Source organism: Ambystoma mexicanum, chromosome 5p (genome assembly GCF_040938575.1).
Source record: "Ambystoma mexicanum isolate Mex_15411 chromosome 5p, UKY_AmexF1_1, whole genome shotgun sequence".
NCBI classification, from domain to species: Eukaryota; Metazoa; Chordata; class Amphibia; order Caudata; family Ambystomatidae; genus Ambystoma; species Ambystoma mexicanum.
The window spans coordinates 1,256,002,263-1,256,015,381 of NC_090930.1; positions in this window are offsets into that span (position 1 = coordinate 1,256,002,263).

Sequence of the window (13,119 nt, forward strand, 5' to 3'; positions counted from 1 at the left end):
AGTCCATGATGCCATCAATGTTTTAGGTTTTACACAACACATGGCTGGTTCAACTTACTTAGCAGGACACCAACTAAATGTGGTACTTGATTTTAATATTGCTCTTAAAAATGAGGGTATTTTTCCTATTTCTTTGTCAGATCATGCATTCATTTCTTTATCATTTGATCTAGGAATAAGCAAAGAGATTTAGAAATTAAATGTCATCATTTGCATACGTTGCAGGGCATCAAACATTTTATCATTCTTAAACAGGCTATGATTTAACAACACCTGTAGATGCCTTATTCTTTGTTTTTCATGAAAAAAGTGGCTTGCCTTGATGCATTAGTCCCCTTAATTGAGAAAAAAAATAAAGCTCATCTCAAAATTCAGTAGTTTACTCCTGATTTTGCAGAAATAGTCAGCGCTTAGAAAGACAGTGGCACATACATGTAGGTAAAACGTATTGCAGGTAGCATTGTATACAACAGAAAAAGGTAATACAACAGACCAAAAAAAGGTATTATTCTAAAAGAATTTCAGCATATCATTTTAACAATACAGAAGTGTTTCAAAATATATCAAGAACTAACTACTGTGTATACAACTAATAACAGTCCTGTTAAATCACAACACTAGTGGGGTCATTACGAGTTTGGAGGTAGCCATGAGCTATTTGCAGCATGGCTGCCTCCAAACTTGGGTCCGGGTTCCCTGAATGGGGACTTAACGGGTCATTCCAACCTCGGAAGACCCTGTATTTCCCCATTCATGGAACCCATCCCCACTCCCAGTCGAGCCCCCCCATAGGGCTCAAAGGGAATGGGGAGGGAGCTAACAACGGGTCCGTTAGTAATGGCCCATTGTTAGCTCCCTGGTCCTTTAGTGACTCCCGCTAAAGACGGCTGGTTTTACTAGCCGGCCTTAGCGGGACCCGCTAAGTGACCTCGTAATGCAGCAGTAAGGGGTTAATGGCACCAGCATCCTTACCAGTGGCGTTAACCTTTTACCGTCAACCTCGTAATGAGGCCCTCTGTAATTTAGTATCTTCATTTTTATCACTAACAGTGCTAAACTACAAGAAGCTATAGCAGCCAAACCTACAGTATCAGAATGTACCCTAGATGAGACTCTACAAAACACTCTAGAGTTTAAAACTTTCAACTTTGTGTCGAACCCACATTTTAAAACAAGTGCAGGGACTCATTTGATCCCTTCCCTCATAGGTTCATCAAAGGCCATATCAGTCTGTTAGCTGAAGATCAATCAAGTTTATTTCATGCTTCATTTGCGGGAGGTATGCCAGTACAATTAAAATCATCCCAAGTTACTTGTTTATTAAAAAAAGGGTACATCCGGATCCAACCTAGCCAGCTAATTATAGACTCATTTTGAACCCTGCCTTCCTTAGTAAAATATAGAAAGCAGAGGCAACATGTCAACTAAATAGGCACCTTGGAAAGGCTGGTTACTTGGCTGTATCCCGATCTGTTTTCCAGGTATTAGCAGCTTTTATCTTTTTATTTCTATCAGCAGAGTTCAACACTTTCGACCATAAGATCCAGCACCTTGGGACAGTTTCAAAGATTACAGGTTCTGCTCTGGCATGGCTGGAATCCTTTCTGACAGATGGAACTCCAAAAATAAAATCAGGGAGTTTTATGTTACCTAGTAGTCCACTGACATATTGAGTATCAATGGGGGTTAGCCTCATCCCTTCTTTTTAACATATATATTGTCCCTTTGGTTGTAGGAAAAGGGGCTCTGAATTTTAAAGGTTAGGTTCCTCATTTCAGCATGCACATGTTAGTGTGGTTTTCAACTGCAACTCGGGCCCAGGATGTGAAACTCATTACTGAAAACAAGAGTGTGAGTCTCAGGCAGAATTAAATAGATGCCAATGCACAGAGAACATGCTTGAAATGACACTTTGCTTCAGGATGATATTTCAATGAAATTAGCTGCACTAAATATAATACAAACATAAAATAACATAACAATTTAACCCAACCCCAGTTAACATGTAACTGAATCCCTTAATGACATTTAATGCAAATTAGTTTATGATGAAACATGCGGATTGCAGATTGGGAAAATGCATGGTGGTCTGGAAATGGGAATTCAAACATGAAGGCTGAATCTGTGCCGGGTGATAACCTAAAGAAATTTGAATATCCATTCTACTGAAAACAGGGCATTGTATTAGATCATGAAACGCAAGAAAGATGTATCTTTTGCTCTCCAGCAATGAAATCACGTGCCATTTCAGTGGAATGATCTGCTCAAGGGGAGGCGTTTTCCTTGAGTGACAAGTGGGTTTGTTAAAAAGGGTTTTGAGACAGAGTGGAGGTCATTCATCTTCCGGCACTGGAAGACAAAGTAACAGAGGCTGGCTAGTCAGATGGAATCCAGCGCTGGTAAGCTGTCTGATGCTTAAGCACTCCTTATCTGGATTGAACCTGGGCGAGGCAGGCAGAAAGATTGTGGAAGATCTCCATGCTAAACTGAATCAGAAATACCGCCAACATATCTAGGTAAATTTGATGTTAAGTGAGGGCAGCTGTTGTGAATAAGATCAGGTAGTCGAGGTTAAGAGATCATTTTGTGTGAGGTGCTGTCTATTTTTAACATTCATGCACAATGCGTTTATATTTTTAAAGTCTTACTGTGTTTTTTTTAAAGTGTATTTCTCTTGACAAGTTCCACGATGCCAGGGACAGTTGGCAAGACTCTGCACAGATAAGGCACTAAAAGCCATTGCACTGTGAAATACAATGTGAGCATACGTGTCATTCTGTTTAACTTACATATTTCTATTCTATGATAACAAAACTGCTTCCAAAGTAAATTTCAGTTTCATTACATTTATTCCACATTCAGTTTCTTTTATTCCATTACATTTATTCCGCATTCAGTTTCTTTTATTCGATGTGCTTAAAGAGACAGATGAACGGTAAGACAAATATCAAAGTAAAGTAGCTGCCGTGAGCTGTTTATCTAGAGAGATTGACTGAATGTGCAATATTTCAATTGCTTGCTTTGCATTTGATGAAACTCAGCTAAAAGGGCATAGCGTGGTATTGTACATAAGGTACCACAGGAAGTCATGAGTCATCCATCCAGAGTGTATCAAGTCCAGTATTTTGTTTGTTGTTAGTGAGCCTGGTAAAAAAAAAATATATATTATTAGGCAGTGTTCTGGAATTAGTCTCACTGCTATAAAAATATCCCGATAGGTTACCACAATATATTACCAAGGATTATAAAATACCACCAAATACCACCATAATACAAAAAATACCACAAAGTCATATATATAACCCCAAAATATATCCAACATGTGCAGGTTATAGAGAGGTGGGGTTGGCAGTGTCATCTACACGCAGGCCATACCCAGATTCTCATTGGGGGAGTAAATGGAGACCAACTGGTAAAAGAGTACCTGGATGCAGTCCAGAGTTGGATGCAAGACAGCTGTTTATGTCCGAATGGAGGAAAGATAGAAGACCTCCTCTTAGGTTGCTCTACTTAATCCCTAATGCTATTGTCTTGGCCTTATAGCCTTGGACATGTCAGAGTCCCTGTGGCAGTGGCAAAGATCTTTGGTGTACTTATTGACAATCAACTGACCTTTGTACCACAAAATGATGTGGTTGTTAAAAATGCACTCTGTCAACTCGATAATATTAATGTGTGCATTTGACTATTAGACAATGGTCAATTTAAGATCATAATTCAGGCAATAATTTCTAGATTACACAATTGCCTTTAAGGCTATTTGGGCATCTCCAAAAAATCATTATTAAAACTTAAAGCTGGACAAAAACATACTGTGAGAATAATTTATGGTCTAAGGAAATCGGATCATATTTCTCAATACTGCTGGGGACTAGAGTATCTTAGGAAAATTCTGAATGGGGCCTCACTGGAATATCTATCATAAATGGCTCAGCATTATACCCTGACACACCTTCTCAGATCAAGCTCGCGAGACCTACTTACTGTAGGAAATTGTTATAATAGGCCCTATGTAAATAGATTCCAGCATGTTGAGGGTTTCTGATTGTGGAATTCACTTTTCATTAATATTAGAAATAGTGCCTCTTTACAGAGTTTCATGATTCAATTAAAACACCATTTTCATTCTTTCCATTCTTCGTAATGAATGAGATGAGGTGGATCAACTGGATTTAGCTGTTTTACTTAGATGTTTTAAGTATTGTTTGTTATTTGATATTTTTAATTATTGTCAGTGGGCTATAGGTATTTTGTAGAGTGGCTTGAAATTAGTTTTCTCTTGTAATGCGCTTAATAAATAAATACATAAATTGTACTACTGCTGGGATGAGTAAGAGTGAGGCAGAGTAGTGAGGACTGGAACAGGGAAGAATTAGGCACGGTAATGGGGAATTTGGACGAGGAAGAGGGAGGTGGGAGTAAACTGGGATTGAGATGAATACGAGTTTGGTGTGGTTAATGAGGTACTGGGGCAAAGAACTATGAGGCTGGGACAGTGGGATAGTATTATGAGGAAGAATGAGGTGGGGTTAAGGGGGGAATGGGACAAGGGGAGTGCATCTGGTGTAATGGGGGATTGGGACTAGGAAGTGAAAGCCAATAAAATGGGTTGCAGGGAGGAGGAAGAGTACACTGTGGTTAATGGGGTGCTAGGACAAGGATGCATGAGGCAGAGTATTGGGTGACTCAGGGAGGAAGAGTGAGGTGGGGTAATGCTTGAATTACTAATAGGATATCAGGACTCAGTAGAGGGAGGCAGCAATAATGGAGTCCTTGGATGAGGAAGAGTGAAGTGGGGGTAACTGTGAATTTGGAAAAGTATGAGGGAAATACGAAAAAATGTATTACTTGGATGAGGAAGACTGAGGCATGGCTAATGGGTGACTGGGATGATGATTAATGTGGTGGCTGTCATGGGTGATTAAGACATGAGTGAGGCATTTCCAATTTGCCAGGCATAATGTGCTACTGGGACGAGCAGTAACAAGATTAGCATAAATCAAGTGATTACTGATGGGGTACCGAGAATGCGAAGAGGAAGTAATTGCAGATGGTACACTGCAACAAGGAAGAGTGAAGTAGGGACAATGTGAAATTGGGACAAGGAAGAGTGAGGTGGGCTAATTGGGTACTGGAATGAGGAAGAGTGAGGCGGGGCAATGGGGGGCAGTGACATAGAAAAGTGAGGTGGGTTTATGGGGTACAGGGATGGGGAATAGTATGGACTGGATAATGGAGGACTGTGCCACGGAAGTGTGAGATAGGGTAAAGGTGTACGGGGAGATGGACGAATGATGCTTGGGTAATAGAATACTTAGAACATTTAGAATAAGGCAAGGCTTATGGGAGCCTGGCATGAGGACAAGTGTGGCAGGTTTGATGGGGGACTGGAAGGAGTAAGCATGATGCAGGGTTATTTTGAGACATATCCATGACCCTTCTTGTGGAACACAAATAATCAACTTTGTTTGTTAGGAAAGATTTCTCTTTATTGCACCATCTTTATGGAACCTCCAAACGTTCTGCTTTTATTTTTGAATCTGACCACTACGTTTTGCAGTGCATTGAATCCTTAATCTTCACTGCACTGGCTTTTGCTCATATGTCATGGGGAAACTGACATGGCCTTCAGGCTGTCAGTACTGGGAAACATTGTTTCCCTTAATCTTATTACTGTGTTACTACCTTTGGTTACGTTTGTATTACTTGTGGTAACTGTTTATCAATGTGCACAGCAGCTTACACTGCAGTACAATGAGGTGCATTTTTGTTTAGCCCTAGACTAACACTAAGAGAATTTTTGGCTGCTCGACGCATACTAAAAGGATAAGTTGGTGGCAGCGGTGACTTTTCCCCACTTTTTGGTAATTTTCATTTTAGCCTTACCGCGTTTACCATGTTTGGCTACTAACTGTGGCTACTGGTCAAACATGGCCGAACCATGAGAATTATTGCTTGTCCTTTTGCCATCTTGTTCTTAGGCCTTCTTCCTGGCCTATGAGGCCAGGAAAATCCTTATAAGGACTTCCAGTGCCCAGGAAAGCATAAGCGTTTAGCGGACTACTGGAGGGCTGTGTGTGTTTGCAGCAGGGTGTGGGTTGGTTTTGGTGTGTCTGAATGGTATGCATGAATGTTCCTGCCAGTAGTCCTGATTGGACCACTGCTGGGGTTTGTGTGTGGGCTTGTCCTGCTATTGGATAGTGAGGTCAGCAGCTCTTACCTGGCTTTTAGGATAAGAAGAGCACCCCTGCACCAATTCTTCAGATATCCTGGAGAAACCTGACAGAGCCAAGTTTCCTGTCCAGCTGTGAGACCTGTGAAGAAACCTGAGACCCGACTGAAGGAGGCCTGGCAACCAAATTCTGCTGCTGTCCTTGAAGAGCACGGTTTTGCTTGTGATCTTTAGCAGTCCTGTGAAAGAGTTGCAACCCTTGGAGGGAGTGGAGAGACCATCCATTCCCCGCGTCTGCTCGGTGCCCTGCCAAAGGAAGCCTTCCCAAGTGCCCTGGAACCAGTGTTCTTTGTTTTTGGGCTGCTGTGCTGCCGGCGTCACCGCACCAACTGTTGGCCTGAAACTTGGGGGATCCTCAGCTGGCAGTGTGAGAATGACCTCCTGCAAAATGTTGGCATCCTAGCATTGAGGGGACCTGAGATAGGAAGGAAAGTCCAACCAAGGCTGCTGAGTCCTTTTGTGTCAACGTGCTGTGGTGACCACCATCCGAAATAGCTTACCTGACCCGAGTCCAGTCCTAAGAGGGGTCCTGCATCGAGTTTTGCTGCATTTTTCAATCGACAGTCCTTATAAAAGTGAAAGATACCAACTGGAGATCAGCTTGAACCTGCAACTCCTTTGAATTGAAGACTGCGACCTTCAGTGGGAAAAGCAACATTATATTATACGTGTATACTGGTGACTCACACATTTTGAAATCTACCTGCTTGCAGCCTGCTGTTGAAAATTCCAGCATTTAACTTTAAAGCCCCAACGCTGAATTGCGCTTGCTTCCTGGAGGAGGCGGAGCGCGGTCACGATCACGTGACTGATCACGTGACTCATTCTGGGCTTTTACTCGAGCGCAAACCGCCCAAGCGGTGTGCATACTGGTGACTCTGCGAACTCAAAAATTTTGAAATATACCTGCTTTCAGCCTGCTGTTGGGAATTCCAGCATTTAACTTTAAAGCCCCAACGCTGAATTGCGCTCGCTTCCTGGAGGAGGCGGAGCGCGGTCACGATCACGTGACTGATCACGTGACTCATTCTGGACTTTTACTCGAGCGCAAACCACCCTTGCGGCGTTAAGCCGGCTGCGGGGACAAGGGCGCTGCTGTTTGGGCTGTTTGACTGGTCGGCTGGGCACGAAAAGATACGGGAAACACCCCGCGGAAGTCACGTGCAATCAATGCGATCATTTTAGAGTACCACAGGTGGGTCACTTATTTTGAAAATCATTTGTATATCTGGGGGATATCCCAAAGCTAAACAAGTCATATGACCAAAGGATAAAAAGTTGCTAGGATCAGCCCGGATAAACAAGCTAACATCACCAGTTTTTCTTTTTTTTTTTGCATGTATGCTGGGGTAGGGAGACTGTTGGGGCTTGACCAATTTGATCCCGCCCTGCAAAACAATCAAAAACTTAGATTTAAGTTCTAAGGAAAGGGAGACTGGTGGGGTTCAACCCTTTTGATCCCGAACACTGCAAACAACTGATAGAACCTGACAACATCAGGGGAAAATATACTTACAGTCCTATTTGAAGGTTTGATAGCAGTGTTCAAACCAACACACACACGATCTCCAAACACTTAATGGCAGAAGTAGTGTTACCGACTAGATTGGGTGACCACCCTCTACTAAACAACCATATAGATGACTTAATACTATCCGATGACAATGATAACGAGTCGGTGCTAGTAAAGGAAAGCATGACTCCGAATCATGGAATGAAAGATTCTAATTAAGGAGTAGTACCCGGTCCGTTCATGATAGAGGTCAAGATCAGCAATCAAACAGGGTGGGAGCTGCCACAGCAAGACATACAATTAAACTCAGAGAGCAATGAGGTCAACCCACACAGGAATAATCTCATATTCCATCAAATTGACAATACGATTCAAACGGACCAATCACCTCAGCCTCAGGAAAGTTTAGTTGATGCAAAGCAGACTAAGGAAGTTGTGGCCCTTATGGCAAATGAAACATCTGACGAAAATGATCAAGACTTAGAAGCTACAAGGGAAACTGACCTTTTAAAGGAAGATGTGTCAGAGAAGCCATCACCTGCACTTGTCATGACCACAGGTTAGGTTTCCCATACTAGTCCTAAGAGATACAGGTTCATGTGGAATTCATGTTGCCCTAGCGGGTTATTGATTCTAATTCCCTCATGTTAATGGTTGGTTGGAGTTTCCTTAATGGCCGCTAGGTGGTGCCTCTTAGTCAGTTAGCTAGCGGGTCTAGTTGTTTTCATGTGCCGGCTAATTTAAGCCCCACCCATCAGGAGGCTCCCGCTTCGCGTCGTTCGTCTGAGTTCAGATGGAACGCTCGCCGCGTACCTCCGTTTTCTGTCGCAGCTCAAATATTCCTTGTCCACATACAATTACCGTTCGTTCCATTAGTAACTATTACTAGATATCAGTTCCCTTCCTATTTTTTCCAGTTTGCAGTCGCTCCCGCTCCAGTCACGGTCCGTAGTCCGGAGTCCTGTCATAGAGGTCTCTTCACCTCACAGTTCGTTGCAGTTTTCTCTCACGCAAGTACTCCTAGTGATATGCGAATGTATTTACTTCGTTTTGCTGTCTTATCAGATACTTCGAATTGTGTATAAATGTTATTAGGCTTCCCCACGCATTCTATGATATTACGCTGTCATTAGCGGGTTCTTGCCTGGCTGTGGAGTTTGCCTTGGAAGTTTGTTTCTAGTCAGATATTTTGGTCACACTCATGTTCATATTACGCAAAGTCATAAAGTGCTTCCATGTTTCCGGCTGAGTAGTTCTATGACCCTTCTACTTAGTTTCAGGGGTTTACTATTCTGTCACGCATTGTTGTGAGGAAGTTGGCAAGTCGTAATAGTTCTTCACTGCTCTTTTGTCTGTATTTTTACACACGCATCTCACCACAGCATATTGCCCCCTTTTAGGTCAAATTAGGATAGGGCTAAACTTCATTTTGATCTTTCCTCTTCCCAGTGATAATTGCTCTCCATCACAGAGCCTATTTAGCCTCTTCCCCTTATAAAAGAAAAAATACATTTTCTCCTGTGTCCCTTCTTCAGGATTTGCCCCCCTGTATTGAACAGGATGGAGAGCTCAACAAATTAAATACCAAGGTGAGCTATTGCTGGTCCTATAGTTACAAGTCTGTTCCTCCTATTGAAAAAGAAAACTAAGGAAGGGAAAATTTTTATTTTCTTCACAGAAATTCCGTGTCTAGCTCTCAGGAAGGTAGAAGTCAGTTGGAGTTCCAGAAGGTTCCCGCAGAGTTCAGGTGAGCGTTACACACTAGAGATAAGACCAAAAACAGTAGAAGAAAATATTCCTATGGCAAGGATTTAATTCAACTATCTGATGACATTCCCGGGTTAGAACCCAACACTACGGTTGAAGATTTAGCTAAAACAGCGAAAGGAACCTTTAATGGAACGAAAGGTAAAACAATAAACCCTAAAGCAATCAAAATGGACTTTATAAGATATACAGACCTAAAAAAAAAAATATGGAAACCCAGGACCCTATCCTCAGGGGATGTTCAAGACAGAAATAACCATTTTTTTGGGAAACAATCCTTACTAAACTGGGGGACAGGCATTTCTGGGAATGTACCCAAAAGGAAACCAGCTCATAAAAACATCACGGCAGAGGAAGTCCCTGACGCTGTCATGCTGGAAAACTCAATCTTAATAGATAAAGAGCCCCAGACTGTAGAGACGGCCGTTCAAACCATGAAAGGGGAAACCAAAAACCAGTTAAATCAAAGAGACAATGACCAAAACTCAAACTTGAACATGCTACCATCAACGATAGAACACCTCAGAAAGAGGGGGAGATGACCAACAAACTTAAGACAGGGGGAGAAAAGTGTGAAAAGGATGACTTCCTGATGATTACAACAATGGCAGCGATACTGGCCCCTTACATGAAACTACACGAAAATGCTACGGATACTCTGAAGACCACATTACATTACTAGCAATGGTTCATTCTAAGACAATCTTCATTGAAGGATTCATATCGGTCATCCAAAAAAATATGCAAAATGTTGAGCAAAGAATCTCCGATATGTTGCACACCATCTTAGAACCAATTATGAAAGAGAAGGAAAACCGATGGAAAAACCCTAGGAGAGATTCTCTAGGTGGTTCGGACTGCTCCGTTTTTCAATCAAAAGATTTAGCAAAATTGCAACCACAAATAGAAGAAAATGCAAACGAAGAGCATTTGAAAGAACTTACTGAAAATATGATTGAAAAAGGGACCTTAGAAGACCTAAGTAATCAGGTTGAATGTCCAATCCCAACTCTGAGGAAAGGAGAAACAACTAAAGATACAATGGACACAATAAAAGGAAAGGAAAAAAATAAAGAAAATGATGAACTGGCGCCAAATACCTTAAAAATCCCTGCGGAAAACAAAACTCAAAGAGGAGCCACGGCAAACAACGATCAGAAAGTAAAACAGATCACAAAAAAAGGACAACACACACCTCAAAAAACTTTGGACCTTTCTCAGCACGAAAAAGATATTGATGTATCAAAAATGGATAAGCAGAACTCAAAATTGTGCGAAATCTTTAAAAAAAAGGACGTAAAACAGATGGAAGGTATCAATGTGTTGCAACGAAAGGAGCAAATTGCCATGAATGATAAGAAAGCAGATACTCAAAAAACCAAAAATCCACCGCCGCGGAGGGCATGTAAATCAAATAAAAGCAAATCATTTTTCAAATGCCTGAGTACACCAAAGGAAGCAGCAACTAATGTAGTAAATCGAAACATTGGTAGCCAGAGAGAGGCCAATACGCAAATAAGTACGAGTCCAAAGAACAAAGAAGCAGTAGAAACGGATGACTCCGATCAGGAGTTAATGGATATGTCCACTTACTCCATCTCGGACGACAAGGTTTCAACTGATAGTGACTCAGAAGAAGAGGAAATTGAAATAACTGATGAACAAGTACAGATGGAATGAAAAAGAGGAGTTAAACCAATGTTGGATGAAAAGAAGACAATTGGGGAAAACGCAATCAAAGCTGAAACAACAAAAAATGAAAATAATATAGTCAAGCCCGAAATTGCAAGCAAGAAAAAATTAAAGACAACGATGACGGGAAGCTCAAACATACCAGTCAAAAGTCCAACAAGAAACCTGGAAAGTCAAAATATAAACAGCCTCATACCTATTTTGGAGATCAAGGAATACACCACAGAAGAAAGTGAGCAGAACAGTAGAACTGTTGATTTCCGGACTAGTCCCTGGAGACTACTGTAACACAGTTTAAACTCGGAAAAAAAGGGCAGCGGTCTTCTTTTGGAAAGACTAGTACATACTGATGATGGTCTTATCCTAAACCTGGCAAATGTCCTAAGGTTGTTCCACCAAATACCATCCTTGAGATTAATCAGCTCTAGTGATATAACCCTGATAGAATTTCCTGACAAAAGGTATATGGATAGTATTCGGGTTTCTACATGCTCCCAGTTGATTCACTAGCTATTACTATCCGAAGAAAGGCCCATAAGAAAGATGAGGTTCATTATAACCGAAAAAAACAATAAAGAAATAGAACCAGAGGTACTGGATCAAGAAACTATCTCAAAGAAAGGGCGTTTTCAAGAGGCGTATGATACACATAAAAAAGCCATGAAACAATCGCAGGTAACCCAACCTCAAGACGGAGAACAGGAGAGATGGTTATGGTTGGCCAACCTAGCAGCAGGAAAAATGAAGACACTATAGGGCCGGAAAGTAACACAAAAGGAATCATGGACCCTTATTTCCTGGAATACAAGGGGATTCAACCACCTTCTAACAAAAAATGAATTTGAAAAACAGATGCCAGATGTACTATGCCTGCAGGAAACATGGTTGAGAGAAACTCCCCTGATTGAAGGCTATTCAGTAAATATAAACCCAGCAAAGAAAGGAGAAAAGGGAAGACCAATGGCGGGTCTGCTGATAGCGATAAAAATAGACCTAAACTGGAATGTGATCCATTCTTGGAACTTGACTCCATATATTCAAATCTTAGTCCTGGAAATACCATCGTCCCTAGACGATCAACACCACCAGCACGTTGTGATGATGAATATATACTGGGTGCCAGGAGTTAAAGGAAACAAATCCCTTCCAAGGGACGTAGCAGAGGCAATTGATGATCTGAAAGTTAAATGGCATGACCCAAGGATAATATTGGTGGGTGACCTTAATTGCACTTGCCTGGACGAAAACAATAAGGCACTCGAAGATGTACCGAAAATGGCCACAACCAAACACAAAAGAGGTGTCAACTGGAGGTCCACGTTACAATCTAGAGATTGCACAATCCTAAATGGAGTCACGTTAGGCGATATTCCAGGGAAACCGACGTGGCGAGGGCTGAAATCCAAAGCCATTTTAGATTACGTGACAATTTCATCTAATATGTCAGCGTTTATTCAAAAACTTGAGGTGCAACCGACCAAGGCTTGTGACCACAATGCTATCAAACTTACCTGTTCTAGCTTTCTTCCTAAGAACGTAAAGGAAATATACCCATTCAAGATAGAAATCAACACTGGGAGAACTCGAGTAAAAATGAATCCAGCCAAACTACCAACGCTGAACGATAACTTGACATCCACCCTAAACGATTTGTATTTGCAGCTACCTCTGCAAACCATTGATTATGTTCCACTGCTAAAAATCTTCCATACTAGAATTAAACCTGGGACTACAAAACCAATAATGTTACATGAACATATATTCGATCAAGCCGTGGTTGATAAAAAAAAGACTATGAGGAAACAGTTAAAATCACTGAAAGATTTGAATGAGGTAAATAAAACTGATAAAGTACGAGAAATAAAACAAACCTTCAGAAATTGGAGAAAGTTCCACAAAAAAACAATGTTAAACC